General features: G+C 38.8%; 1 non-coding gene across 1 annotated transcript; it reads left to right on the top strand.

The window, feature by feature from the left end:
- The first annotated feature begins 8,554 nt into the window (after positions 1-8,554).
- Positions 8,555-8,661, top strand: LOC122441088. Its single transcript, XR_006269231.1, has one exon. It is a non-coding gene; the product is annotated as a U6 spliceosomal RNA (small nuclear RNA).
- The last annotated feature ends 5,929 nt before the right edge of the window (positions 8,662-14,590 follow it).

Raw genomic sequence — 14,590 nt, 5'->3', positions numbered from 1 at the left:
ACAGAAAAAACACTTGTTCCTTCCCAGTGGCTAATGTTCCTTCCCATTAGCGTGCCCTCACTGTTCTTTCCACCAATGCCCGAAATTCAAAGTTGTTTTTGTAGTTCAACTTTTTACAATCTGCATGAAACCAATAAAATGTTCATTAATTTTGACTTCCTCAATTTTTTTTCATTTATGTATATTAGTTGGAGGCTAGTTACTTTACAATATTGTAGTGGTTTTTGCCATACACTGATACGAGTCAGCCATGGATTTACACGTGTTCCCCATCCTGAACCCCCCTCCCACCTCCCTCCCCGACTTCCTCAATTTTTATCTTTTGATAGCTTGACCATATATATGTTGAATGTTGGGCTTTCCTGGTAGCTCAGCTGGTAAAGAATCTACCTGTAATGCAAGAGACCCCAGTTCGATTCCTGGGTCAGGAAGTTCCCCTGGAGAAGGGATAAGCTACCCATTCCAGTATTCTTGGGCTTCCCTGGTGGCTCAGATAGTAAAGAATCTGCCTGCAATGAGGAGACCTGGATTCAATCCCTGGGTTGGGACGATCCCTGGAGGAAGGCATGGCAACCCACTCCAGTATTCTTGCCTGGAGAATCCTTCTGGACAGAGGAACCTGGTGGGCTACAGTCCATGGGGTTGCAAAGAGCTGGACACGACTGAGTGATGGTTGTGTCATGACTGAACATGATGAATGTTAGCTGTTCAGTATGATTTGTCCTAGCATACTCTAGTTAAATTAGTTGTCATTAATGTTAAAATTTGTATGTGTAATTTCTTTTCTCATTTTTAATACTATTTTGAATTATCTATTTTTATATGACTTTAAAAAAATCTATCTTACATTCTAACATCAAATTTGCAAGTTTTCTGACATCAAATTTTTTCTACCAAACTAGAAAATGTCCATTGTTTTCTATGAATGTTGTGCTATTGTCTCACAAAGCTTGGTTAAATATGGAACACCTGTGATTATGCTCCTTTTTTTTAACTTGAAGTATAGTTGGTTTACCATGTTGTGTTAGTTTCAGGTGTAAGCACAGTGATTCAGTTACACACACGCATGTATACATACATATATATATATGCACACATTATATATTCTTTTTTCAGATTCTTTTCCCCTATAGGTTATTATGAAATATTGAATCCTGTGACTATTCTTTAAGAATATCATTCCAAGATTGGTATTTATGTGTTTGCTGGTTTCTTGGTTGATTACTATTTGCTATTTTTATTTATTTATTTATTTGCTATTTTTATTTAATACTCATTTATTTTTTGACTGCATTGGGTCTTCACTGCAGCCTGCAGGATCTTCACTGAGTCATGTGCAGTCTTTGCTTGTGGTGCAAGGGCTCTCTAGTTTCCGCATTCGGGATAGTTGCTCTGTGGCATGTGGGAGCTTAGTTCCCCGACCAGGATTCAACCTGTGTTCCCTACATTACAAGGCAGATTCTTAACCACACGGCCACCAGGAAGTTCCCTATTTGCTATTCTTTAGGGCTTTTTTTTCAGTTCTAGTTTTTGCATATGCTGTGGTTTTGTTTGTTTTTGGTACAGGTAACATTTTGTATTTTTTAAATTGAGAACCTAAGTATTTCTAGTCACAAATGGTTCCCCTGGCCAAAACTAATTGTGAAAACTGACTGTGAAATATGTAATAATAGTAACAAAATACTTTGGTCTTCCATCTTAAGATATTAAAAAGTTTCTGTGGTTACTTTCTCTATTTGAAAAATGTTTTGGTTTTATCTTAAATATTAAATTTTCCGCCATTTATTCAATGGAAAATTCATAGCCAATAATTTGAATCAACTTACATTTTTCCTGAATCAATCTGATGATTTCAGAAGGATATGACAGATTTTTCCCAGGATCACCTTCTAACAATCAATAAAGATCCAAAGATTTCATATTTCTCATCAATTTGCCAAATTTTTTGCAATTTATCTTCTGATGGGCAGGCCAGAATTGCATGTGTTGTGAATTTTATAGAAAAAACATATTTTTCATTGTTTTGACCAGGAAAAAAAACTTCATTAGTAAAGACATAAAGTAATAGGTGTTTCATTCTATCTTTTTGAGTCATGGATGATAAATATACATTGTGCATTTCCTAGTTTTGCATAGTAGCTAAAATACATTAAATAAAGAACTTGTCATACCTGTTTGTGAACTGCGTGTGGGTCATGCTCAACAGAAGCCTGTTTACTTTCAATGTCTGAAATTTAAAAAATGAAGCAGACCATCTCTTTAATATACTGTAATATCTTTTCAGTCCTTACTTTTCTGAGCCTTACTTTCATGTTTTGTGTTTCTATCCCAGTCTCAACTTGTTCTCATTTTCAATGATCTATAGAATTAAAAGATAAAATGTAATTATATTCAAAAGGTTCCAAGTTTGAATATATGTCATCAAAAATACAATTAAAGGAAATGTTAAAATATTGAAAATTAAAATTATTTTTTCTATTTGTTGTCTTTCACAGAATAGGGACCTCCTTTTCTGAAAAAAGTCATTTTTCTTCTAAAATAATCTATTAAAATTAAAAACAAAATTAAAATGATTGGTCATTACAATTTAAACAAAAATTATTCAAACAAAGCTTAGTTTTTACTTTAGTTTTAAAATGTCATTATAGCTTATATTTTCATAAACATAAAATTATTTATAATTCTTATATTCAATATCCATCAGTTTCTAATGCCAAAAATTGCTATTATGCTTCATTCCTGAAACATGTTATATCTGGAGTATATATAAAAATGATGTAAGGATTATTGTTTAGTCACTTCAGTTGTGTCCGACTCTTCGTGAGCCTATGGACTGTAGCCCACCAGGCTCCTCCATCCATGGGATTTCCCAGACAAGAATACTGGAGTGGTTGCCTTCTCCAGGGCAGGAGAAGAGAGCAAACCCTGACCCAGAGAGCAAACCTGTGTCTCCTGTATTGGCAGGTGAATTCTTCATCACTGAGCTACCAGGAAGTGCGATATAAGGATAATATTGTTTAATATTGTAAAATGTTCTCTGGCTGCCATATGTAATTATTGAAAATACTGCATTTATTCATGAGTGCTCACAGGTCTACAAGCTGGGACTTGAAGAAAGCAAGAAAGTAGACGCTCAGTACTCCTGGGAAATGATACTTTATCATGCAAGAATCTATAGCATTCATGACATCTGAGAGGAAGGATTTGACAAGTGAATTAATTTGTCTTTTCTCTTACCTAAATGCTTCCACAGCTCAAATTCTCCTTATGCTCCTAAGCAGTGTCCTTCTATGCTGTTGGCAGCAGGACAACTTACGATTCTTCTTGACATTTGATTGAGTTAAGGCACCTTTTGCTTTCAGAACAGAGAGCAAGAGATGTGGGGAATCACTTTCTGTGACCTAAACGGTGTTAGTCATCGTGTGGATGTTTAGGATGATGGCTGCTCTGTGTCAGCAGTGGGTACCCAATCTCATAGGGTCTCTAACAAGCTTACCTTTTCACTGTGTGTTCGTGATTATCAGACTCTCTCACAAATGAGTCCCAAGGTAGGAGCCCTTCTTGACTAGATCTACGGGCCAACCTAAGCTCAATAAAAGTATCTAATACTACTTATCTGCACAACTCATATGTATAAAGTAGACATAGCTTCCTCACACCAGTATCTGAATAAATGGGTGTTCCTTTTTCTAGGCATCTTTTACACTAACATATACATACATATATTCTTAACATTAAATATATATATAATATTTAATTTTTATTTATTTTTGGCTGTGCTGGATCTTCATTGCTACGTGGGCTTCTCTCTAGTTGCAGTGAGCAGGACCTGCCCTCTAGTTGCCGTGTGCGGGCTTCTCATTGCGGGTGGCTTCTCTTGTTGCAGAGCACGGACTCTGAAGCACACGGACTTCAGTAGTTGTGGGGCATGGGCCCGGTTGTTGCCGCCCCCAGGCTTTAGAACGCAGGCTCAATAGTTGTGGTTCAGGCTTACGTGCTCCGCATATGGCATCTTCCCAGATCAGGGATCGAACCCATGTCTCCTGAGTTGGTCGGCAGATTCTTTACCACTGAGCCACCAGGGAAGCCCTAAAAATATATGTTAAAAAATAAAAAAACCTATTAATTATATCATAATATAAAAACTTTGTATCTCCTATTTAACAATATATTATATACTGCTTTCCATATTGTTATATAAAATTGACCATTGATTTCACCTTGTTAATAACTACAGTGATATTATACTACATTTTAAAGCCAACTTCTCCTTCATTGACATTTACTTTTTAAAATTTTTGTTCTAGATGAAAAGGATATTCTCATGAACCTCAAAATATGAGCAGATGGAGGAAAACTACCAGTAGTTCAAGACCCACATCATATCAGTGTCTGCGCAGGAGGAAGCCATGAGGTATCTGACAGACCTGAGAACAGGGGAACTCTTAAGACTGGCACGAGTTCAGTTCAGTTCAGTCACTCAGTCGTGTCCAACTCTTTGCGACCCCATGGACTGCAGCACGCCAGGCTTCCCTGTCCATCACCAACTTCCGGAGCTTGCTCAAACTCATATCCGTTGAGTCGGTGATGCCATCCAACCATCTCATCCTCTGTCGTTCCCTTCTCCTCTCACCTTCAATCTTTCCCAGCATCAGGGTCTTTTCAAATGAGTCAGTTCTTTGCATCAGGTGGCCAAAGTATTGGAGTTTCAGCTTTAGCATCAGTCCTTCCAATGAACACCGAGGACTGACCTCCTTTAGGATGGACTGGTTGGATCTCCTTGGAGTCCAAGGGACTCTCAAGAGTCTTCTCCAACACCACAGTTCAAAAGCATCAATTCTTTGGAGCTCAGCTTTCTTTATAGTCCAACTCTCATATCCATACATGACTACTGGAAAAACCATAGCTTTGACTAGACAGACCTTTGTTGGCAAAGTAATGTCTCCACTTTTTAATATGCTGTCTAGGTTGGTCATAACTTTTTTTATAAGGAGCAAGTGTCTTTTAATTTCATGACTGGAGTCACCATCTGCAGTGATTTTGGAGCCCAAGAAAATAAAGTCTGTCACTGTTTCCATTATTTTCCCATCTGTTTGCCATGAAGTGATGGGATCAGATGCCATGATCTTAGTTTTCTGAATGTTGAGCTTTAAGCCAACTTTTTCACTTTCCTCTTTTACTTTCATCAAGAGGCTGTTTAGTTCTTCTTTACTTTCTGCCATAAGGGTGGTGTCATCTGTATATGTGAGGTTATTGATATTTCTCCCAGCAATCTTGATTCCAGCTTGTACTTAATCCAGACCAGCATTTTGCATGATGTACTCTGCATATAAGTTAAATAAGCAGGGTGACCATATGCAGCCTTGACGTACTCCTTTCCCAATTTAGAACCAGTCCGTTGTTCCATGTCCAGTTCTAACTGTTGCTTCTTGACCTGCATACAGATTTCTCAGGAGGCAGGTAAGGTGGTCTGGTATTCCTATCTCTTTCAGAATTTTCCACAGTGTGTTGTGATCCACACGGTCAAAGGCTTTGGCGTAGGCAATAAAGCACAAGTAGATGTTTTTCTGGAACTCTCTTGCTTTTTTGATGAGCCATGGATGTTGGCAATTTAATCTCTGGTTCCTCTGCCTTTTCTAAATCCAACTTGAACACCTGGAAGTTCATGGTTCACGTACTGTTGAAGCCTGGCTTGGAGAATATTGAGCATTACTTTGCTAGCATGTGAGATGAGTGCAATTGTGTGGTAGTTTGAGAATTCTTTGGCATTGCCTTTCTTTAGGATTGGAATAAAAACTGACCTTCTCCAGTCCTGTGGCCACTGCTGAGTTTTCCAAATTTGCTGACATATTGAGTGCAGCACTTTCACAGCATCATCTTTCAGGATTTGAAATAGCTCAACTGGAATTCCATCACCTCCACTAGCTTTGTTCGTAGTGATGCTTCCTAAGGCCCACTTGACTTTGCACTCTAGGATGTCTGGTTCTAGGTGAGTGATCACACCATTGTGTTATCTGGGTCATGAAGATCTTTTTCATATAGTTCTTCTGTGTATTCTTGTCACCTCTTCTTAATATCTTCTGCTTCTGTTAGGTCCATACCATTTCTGGCTCACTGAAAATCAGAGTAGACTAGTCTGAGAACAACTACTGGGACTGGGAGGGGGTTTCTACACTTCAGTAAAGATGGGGGGTATGGGGTCCCAGATAAGGTGTAAAGTAGCTATAATGGTTTTAGCTCTTTGAACTTCAACTTAATTATAAAGCTCCTTTTCAGAAGAAAACCTCACAACAAAAGAAGACTTTTGAGAGTAGAATCAAAATGAGGAAGTATGGGATAATAGAAGTAAAGGAAAAAGAAAGTCTAGATAAAAGAGCAGAGGAACTACATTTCAGAACATATAAAAGGCCATTAAAAAAATTCTTGATAAGGACATCAGAAGAAGGAAATCTAGAATAATGAAGCCAGAAAAGTTACCCTGGTTCACCCTTCCTTCATAAAGGAAAAACTAAATTCCTATAAAAATGAATAGTAGAATAAGATTGTGTTCAAATCAAACATTGTCAGATGTGTTAACTAACCTTATTGTGATAATCATTTTGCAATATATAAGTATATCAAATCATTGTACACCTTAAACTTATACAATGTTCTTTGTCAACTGTATCTCAATAAAACTAGAAAAAAATCCAACACTAAGTCATTGCAAAAAAAGGAAAAAAGTCTAATAACATTCTAACAATGAAAACATACAAGGAGGACACGCTTACAAGACAGATGAAAAATTTAACTACTTCAAAATGAGCTAAAAACTAATAAAATCATATTAGACAGGAAAGAAGTATATAAGTCAGAATTAGAGACTCTCAGAAATGTAGGAGAGCTCCAAATTAGAATTAATATTAATCATCTGAGAAATGGAGATTAAAATCAAAATAATAGAAGTAAATAAATACCTTTAAATAATACCTTTAATAATACCTTTAAATAAACAGCATGTGAAAAGGAGGGAATGCCAACAAATCAAAGAGATCTGAGAGGAAGTGATGGATGTAGAAGGTAAACAAACAAATGAACAAGCCATATATAATAGAAGACAGACAAGGAAGAAAAAAGCAGTGGAAATTTTAAAAGTAATTTAAATTTAAAAAGCAAACTTTTAAGAAAATTTTTCCTGAGATAAAAAGAGATGTGATACTACTACCTAGGAAGATCAATCCAGAATGACTAATGTCAAGGTACATTCTCAAACTTATGGACATTACAAGAAAGAAAAATATCATTTGGGTATCTAGTCAAAATATCAAGTCACCTTGATGGAAAGAAATAATTGTCTTCAGACTTTATTCCAGAAGAAATAGTGTAACATATTGAAGATATTCGAGGAAAGAAAACATGAGCCAAAGATTTTATATCCATCTAACAGGTCACAAATGATGAACATGAAAGAAACAGAGAATACTGCTCCCATGAATTTACTGAAGAAAGACTTTTTAGAGAACCAAAATGAAAAGACATTGGCATAAAGACTGATGGCGAGCATTAAATATATATTTACTCATAAAACTATGATGGTTGTAAGAAGAGTACATGCCCAGGCAAAGAAGATATTATACAATAGTTAAAAGGAAAGAATGATAAGAGAGATAGAATATACAATATACTTATTGAATATACTTGTTGCTGATGGGGGTAAAGGATATTTATTGCAATAAGATGCTGGTGGATAGAGATGAGAGAGGAAAAGAAACTGTTGACCAGTTTCAGTATTGTTGGGGAACCATTAGAAAATAACAAAATTAAGGTGGGGTTGGAGACTGAGGTTATTTTAGCTTTACAAAAGTAACCATAAAAGTGGAACCTTCCTAAATACCAAATCATAAAAATAAAAACTTCCTAAATACCAAATCCTAAAGTCAATCCTAAAGGAAATCAGTCCTGAATATTCATTAGAAAGACTGACGCTGAACCTGAAGCTCCAATACTTTGTCCACCTAATGCGAAGAATTGACTCATTGGAAAAGACCCTGATGCAGGGAAAGATTGAAGGCATGAGGGGAAGGGGACGACAGAGGATGAGATGGTTGGATGACATCATCGAGTCGATGGACATGAGTTTGAGCAAGCTCCAGGAGTTGGTGATGGACAGGGAAGCCTGGCATGCTGCAGTCCATGGGGTTGCAAAGAGTTGGACACGACTGAGCAATTAAACTGAACTGAAATACCAAATACATTTGAGAGAGCAAATAAGTGAGATACAAGTACTATAAAACACTTGCATATGTATAACATAAAACAATGTGAAATGAAAAAAATAAGGTGCAGAGAGGAGTGTATATAGTGTGCTGCCATTTGAATAGAAGGCAAAATGAGGATATATGTGTTGTGTGTGTACATATACATTTGATTATTCTTGCAATTAAGAAAGGATAAATAAGAAAATAATAAAATTTGCTATGTACAGGGTTGAAGAAAACTTCTTTGAGTTACATCTTAATATAGTTTTGACTTTTGAACCATGCTGCTATTTTACATATGCAAAATAATTAAATTAGTGCTCACTTTGGTGGCATATATACTAAAATTGAAATAATGCAGAGAAGATTAGCATGGCCCCTGCACAAGGATGACATGCAAACTTGTAAAGCATTCTGTAGTTTTGTTACAGATATTAATTAAGTTTACTGTGGTAATCATATCACAGTATATATATATATCAAATCATTATGCTGTACACCTTAAACTTTCAAATGTTATATATCAGTTGTATGTTAATAAAACTGGAAAAACTTAAAAAGCTCACTATCACAAAAAATTAAATCAATATATTAGCAGAACCCTAACATTGAGTATAAAGAGAGACAAATGAATCTATTTCAAAGTTTAAAGGTTTTTTAACAGACCTTGTTACCTTTAGTGGGCTGTATTCTAAGGATTAAAAAAAGTGCCGCAAACAATCTGGAGCTTATGAGTAGGTCTACGGTTGGTAAAGGTACTGAGAACAGGCATTCTGACTCTTGGGTGTACTGTAGGGAGGAGCAAGTGAGTATTAATAAATATATTGATGTTGGATTGAAAACTAGGTTCTCACTGTAAGAGAAAGGAGATAAAAATATGACCTGTGGGAAAAGAAGAAAAATTTTCTGGTGCTGGATTGGAGTTGGAAAGTGAAAGTCACTCAGTCATGTCTGACTCTTTGTGACCCCATGGACTCTGTCCATGGAATTCTTCAGGCCAGAATCCTGGAGTGGGTAGCCTTTCCCTTCTCCAGATGATCAATCCAGGGATTGAACCCAGGTTTCCCGCATCGCAGGCAGATTCTTTACCAGCTGAGCCACAAGGGAAGCCCAAGAATACTGGAGTGGGTAGCCTATCACTTCTCCAGTAGATCTGTCTGACCCAGGAATCGAACCAGGGTTTCCTGCATTGCAGGCAGATTCTTTACCAACTGAGCTATCAGTTCAGTTCAGTTCAGTTGCTCAGTCGTGTCCGACTCTTTGCGACCCCATGAATCACAGCACGCCAGGCCTCCCTGTCCATCACCAACTCCCGGAGTTTACTCAAACTCATGTCCATTGAGTTGGTGATGCCATCCAGCCATCTCATCCTCTGTCGTCCCCTTCACCTCCTATCAGGGAAGCCCAATTGAAGTTGGGGATCAAGATAAATTCATGATTTAAAATCAAGCATACTTCTTGGCTATGTCTACTGAAAAGACCTAGACACCATGACACCTCAGTAGCAATGAGCACTCTATAAGCACCCGATTCTTGCTTTCTATGAACTACTTCTCATGAAAAGGAATCAGGCCTTCTTGGAGAAAGGCTGATTCCAGGTCTGTAAAGTACCAAATGAACTTGGGGCTTCCTCTGCCAGAGAGCAAAGAAGTGCTCAGACATTGATGGAGTCATGTCTGAAGAACAGAGACCAGCTAGAAGGGGCTCCCCGCTTGAAGGGGACCAACTTGAAAATTGAAAATTAGTGGTAATGAAAAACCCAAGTTCATAATAATACTCAAGAAAATTGAGTGTGAGGGGAGAGAAAGCTCTTAAATAGAATGCCAGTTAATGTAGAGGAAATGATAAAATTTTTTAAAAAGTGATTTTTGTAATCACTGATATAATAGTTGATTCAGGCAAGGTTTATGAATGGCTGCTAAAACATCGGGTGAAAGTTGTTGGGGAACAAGATGTCCTCAAAGTGTTATCTCACAGATTACTTATTAACTATATAAAGTTTGAAAAGATGCCTTTACAGTGGAGCATTCTGGCAGACAGCACCTTAATCAACTGTTTAAACTTAGCAAGACCAGTAATAGGACACAGTGGCTTCCTGTGCCTCCTGTGATGTGCTGAGAGGGACCCAATATCACCTCTGTAGAGTTTTTGCTAAAAATCTTTACATAAATCTAATTCTGAAGAAGTAACTGGATAATCCAAATTGTAGAACATTCTATAAAAGAACTGAACTGAAAGTCAGTGACAGGAAAGACCAAAAAAAAAAAAAAAGCTTTTTTAGAATAAAGGAGACTAGAAGAAAGCAAAACATGCTCAAAGGACATTACTGGGAAAATTGAAGAATTTAGTTAAGATTTTTATATCATAGAATAACATAATAAGTATTGAATCTACTGTAATGACAATTTAGTTATATAGGACAATGTCCTTGTTTCTTAGGAGATAATTGCTGAAATACTTTGGGGTGAAGTTTCATAAGCTCTCTAACTTCCTTTCAAATGGTTCAGTGAAAAAAAACCCCATATATATGGAAATATTATACAATGAACATATGCAGCATTTAGCTGCATATATTAACAATTGGGGAATCATAAGTGAGGGATATTTCAGTGTTCACTGTATTATTTCTTCAACTTTTCTGCAGGTTAAAGAAATTTCATAGACGTTTGGAGCAGGGGAATAAACACATGGATTGGAGGTAGGTGTGTGACTCCAAGACAGTGAATCTACAGGACAGTCAGCTAGTGACCTGGGACCTGAGTGACCTGGTCTGAAAAGATGAGCTACATCGTATCAGTCAGGATCCTTTGGCTTCATGTAACAGGACACCAGAGTCAAAGTAGCTTAAACTGTAAGGATACCTAATTATCTCATGTAACAAGAAGTTTAAAGGTACATGCCTCCGGGGTTGTTAATTTGTCAGCTTAAGGATGTCATAGGCCTCTTCTCTCTAGGTCTCTTGGCTTTACTTCATGGTTGCAAAATGGCTGCCACAGCAGCTTCATATATCATGTCCTCACATGACATATCCAAAGTGTGCAGGAAGGGGATGGACTGGCTCCTCCTTGGATTTTGCCCTCTTGTATCAAGAATAAAATTCTTTCCATAAGCCTCTCAGGAGGATTTCTTTTATATCTCATTGCCCTTAACAAACCAATTCTGGTTCATCACCTGGGGTTGTTCACTGGAACAAAACTAATTGGGAGAGATGACTGTGGGATGGGCAGCTGATAGTATTTTGCCACATGAACCAATCAGAATCTCTTGCTCAGGAATCTGAACCAAGAAACTGACCTGGGTTTGCTGTTAGCGAAAGCACCACCAGAAGTTGAGTTGAGGCTGTGGCACACGAGGCCATGAACAAGCCAAGGTTAAGGCAAGAAAAACTCCACAGAGAGGGTGAGGAAGCCATTTGGTAGAGAAAGAAGAACAGAGCACATGTGGAGAGGTGGGTGGAGCTACCTTGAGGGTTTGAAACTATTCCCCCAACTGCCTGGATCCCTGATGTTTTCTGGTTATGATTTTACTTCTAGGTTACAAAGAATGTACTAGTTAGGACTCAGAAATAAACAAACAAAAACTGTCCTAGCACAAAAGAAGAATTAGTAATAGTTACCAATGTACTTGCTACCCAAGGCAGGAAGTTGAGCCTATCCTTAGGAAGTACTAGAACCAGAAAGGGCCAGGACGAGGCACCTTCTCTCTGCCTCTTCCCTCTGGGTTTCTCTGTAGTTTATTTGATTTTATTTTTAAATTGAAATATAGTTGATTTACAATGTCGTTAGTCTCAGGTGTATAGCACAGTGATTCAGTTATACATACAAAATACACACATATCTATATATATTCTTTTTCAGATTTTTATAGATTATTACAAAATATTGAGTAGAGTTTCCTACCTACACAGTAGGTCCTTTTTGGCTATCAGTCTCATATACAGTAGTGTGTGTATGTTAATCCCTACCTTCTAATTTGCCCTCCCTCCCCCTCCCTTGTGGTTTATTTCATTCTTATCTCTGCAGTAGGATGCCTGTTTCATGTTTCCCACGTTATCATACATCTGCCTACATCTTCTAAATTTGAGTTAGAGTTTTATCCCCCTGAAGAACCCAGGTGGTTCTCAGTCCCTGGGTCCTAGTTTCAAATTCCCAAAGGAAAGAAGCTGAGACCTAAGTTGGGTCAGATGTCCAATCTGCCTGGTCCATAGACTTTGGGGTCACAGCATGCATGCACAGGATAGTGAGGAGCAGAGGTAGGAGAAAGGGGTCATGGACCCAGGCTGGAAAGACACCCCAAAAGATTTCCACCATGATCCTCAAAAGAATGGCTTTCAAGATTGAAATGGTAGGAACCTGTCCCCAGGGGACATTTTGCATTGTTTGAAAACATATTTGGTCATCACAGCTTAGGGGTGGGTGCTACCTGCATCCGATGAGGAGAGGCCAGGGAGGTTGCCAAAATCCTAGAATGTTCTCACAACAAAGAATTATCCAGTCCAGAATGGCAGTGGCACTGAGGTTGAGAAACTCTGCCTCCCTCTTGATTCTTTCGATCAAACTGTACCTGTACCACAGAGCACACACCCAGGCTTGGTAAGTCATAAACCATTCTCCAGGCCATAATACTGGAGTGGGTAGCCTTTCCCTTCTCCAGCAGATCTTCCCGACCCACGAATCGAACCGGGGTCTCCTGCATTGCAGGCAGATTCTTTACTACCTGGGCTGTCAGGGAAGCCCTGGTAAGTCATGAGTCTCAGTACCTATTTTGGGGGGAGAGGTCAAATGAAAACACCATCCTGGGATTATGTGGATGCCGGTTCTACTGCTGACTCACCTGGATTCGGGGTGCATTCTCGGCGAAGGAACCCACAAAGGCAGCAGATGCTGAGGTTCCTGCTCCGGGTGGGAGATTGTTAAAGAAGAAGCAAAGATGGAATAAGTAGAAACAGATCCAGGCAGAAGACAGAACTAGAAATGCATACACACAACCTGCTTTTACAAGTGCTCAAAACATAAACAGCAGCTGCCTAACTGGTACCTGCTCCTTCCCAAACACCATAAGGGAGAGCCTAAATCCTTAAGACCCACACAGCTGTCAGCTATGACAGGAGTGTCTTTTTTCCACACTAACTCGTCTGGCAGGAAGGTGAGGCTCCAGGCCATTGATCAATACAACATCTGCTTTCATTTCTAAGGATTATTGTCCCTGAAATCTTAAAAAAAAAAAAAAAAAAAAAATCTGTAAATGGCTCAGAGAAAAGAGGGCTTCAGGAATAAGGAGAGAAAAGAAAGTTTAAGGCAAGACATTTCCCCAAGATTCCTGATCCATCTGAGGCTGCTATTTGGCAAAGGAGAGTATGTTTTCTGAAGTTTCTGGTGGAAACCTCAGAAGTCAGATAACACAGGGTCTTTGCTGCCCTCTACCGATTATGATGAAGACTAGCAGGGAGTTTGAGAGGAGGAGCGGCTTTTCCGGTGGATTGCTTCATCCTTTCATTTAATTTTCAGTACATATTTACTGTGTGTAAGTATACTTTGCCTACACCCTCTGCTGATGGTGCTTGGGATTAGTGCAACAGTGAAAAATACACATCCCTGTTCTGCTTTGGGATGTACATTCTAGCAAAGGGGACAGACTGTGTGTAAGTTAACAAATAAACATTTAGCACACAACTACTGAAGCCTGCGTGCTCTAGAGCCCAAGAGCCAAAACTAATGAGCCCCTGTGCCACAACTACTGAAGCCCGCATGCCCTGGAGCCAGCAAGTCGCAACTACTAAGCCTGCAGGCTGCAACTACTGAAGCCTGTGTGCCTAGAGCCTGTTCTCCACAAGAAAAGCCACCACAGTGAGAAGCCCATGCACCACAACTAGAGAAAGCCTGTGTGAAGCAACAAAGACCAGCACAGCCAACAGTAAGTAAAGCAGTATGTACATGTTAAAAAAAAAGAGAGAGAGAGAGACATTTAAAGTTTGTTCAGTGGGCTCTGAAAGCACTTAACAGGCAATTTAAGACTTGGGGAGCTGGAAGGTGACACATGAGCTGAGACTGGAAGGTTGAGACAAAACCAGCTGAGAGCAGAGCCTAGAGCTCTGTGAGAAGATTGAGTAGTGAGTATAAACCCGCTTGCTGGGTCCCTGAACCTGATGTGGGAGCAGAGGTCAGCGTGGAGGGAAGGCCAGAGAGGAGGGGAGGGACCTGGGTCATGGAGGGAGCCTGCAGTCTGCAAAGGAACTTGGATTTTCTTCTGAGTAAATCTTAGCAATAGAGGAAGCTGTTGAAGCATTGCTATTTTTGTTTTTAAAAGATTATTCTCTCAGTAGGACCTTTGTGTCCTAGAATTTACAATAGACT

This window comes from Cervus canadensis, chromosome 4 (assembly GCF_019320065.1).
Source record: "Cervus canadensis isolate Bull #8, Minnesota chromosome 4, ASM1932006v1, whole genome shotgun sequence".
In the NCBI taxonomy this organism is placed as follows: domain Eukaryota; kingdom Metazoa; phylum Chordata; class Mammalia; order Artiodactyla; family Cervidae; genus Cervus; species Cervus canadensis.
Note: the sequence above shows the minus strand (reverse complement) of the source record. Positions and strands in the feature narration are given on the sequence as shown.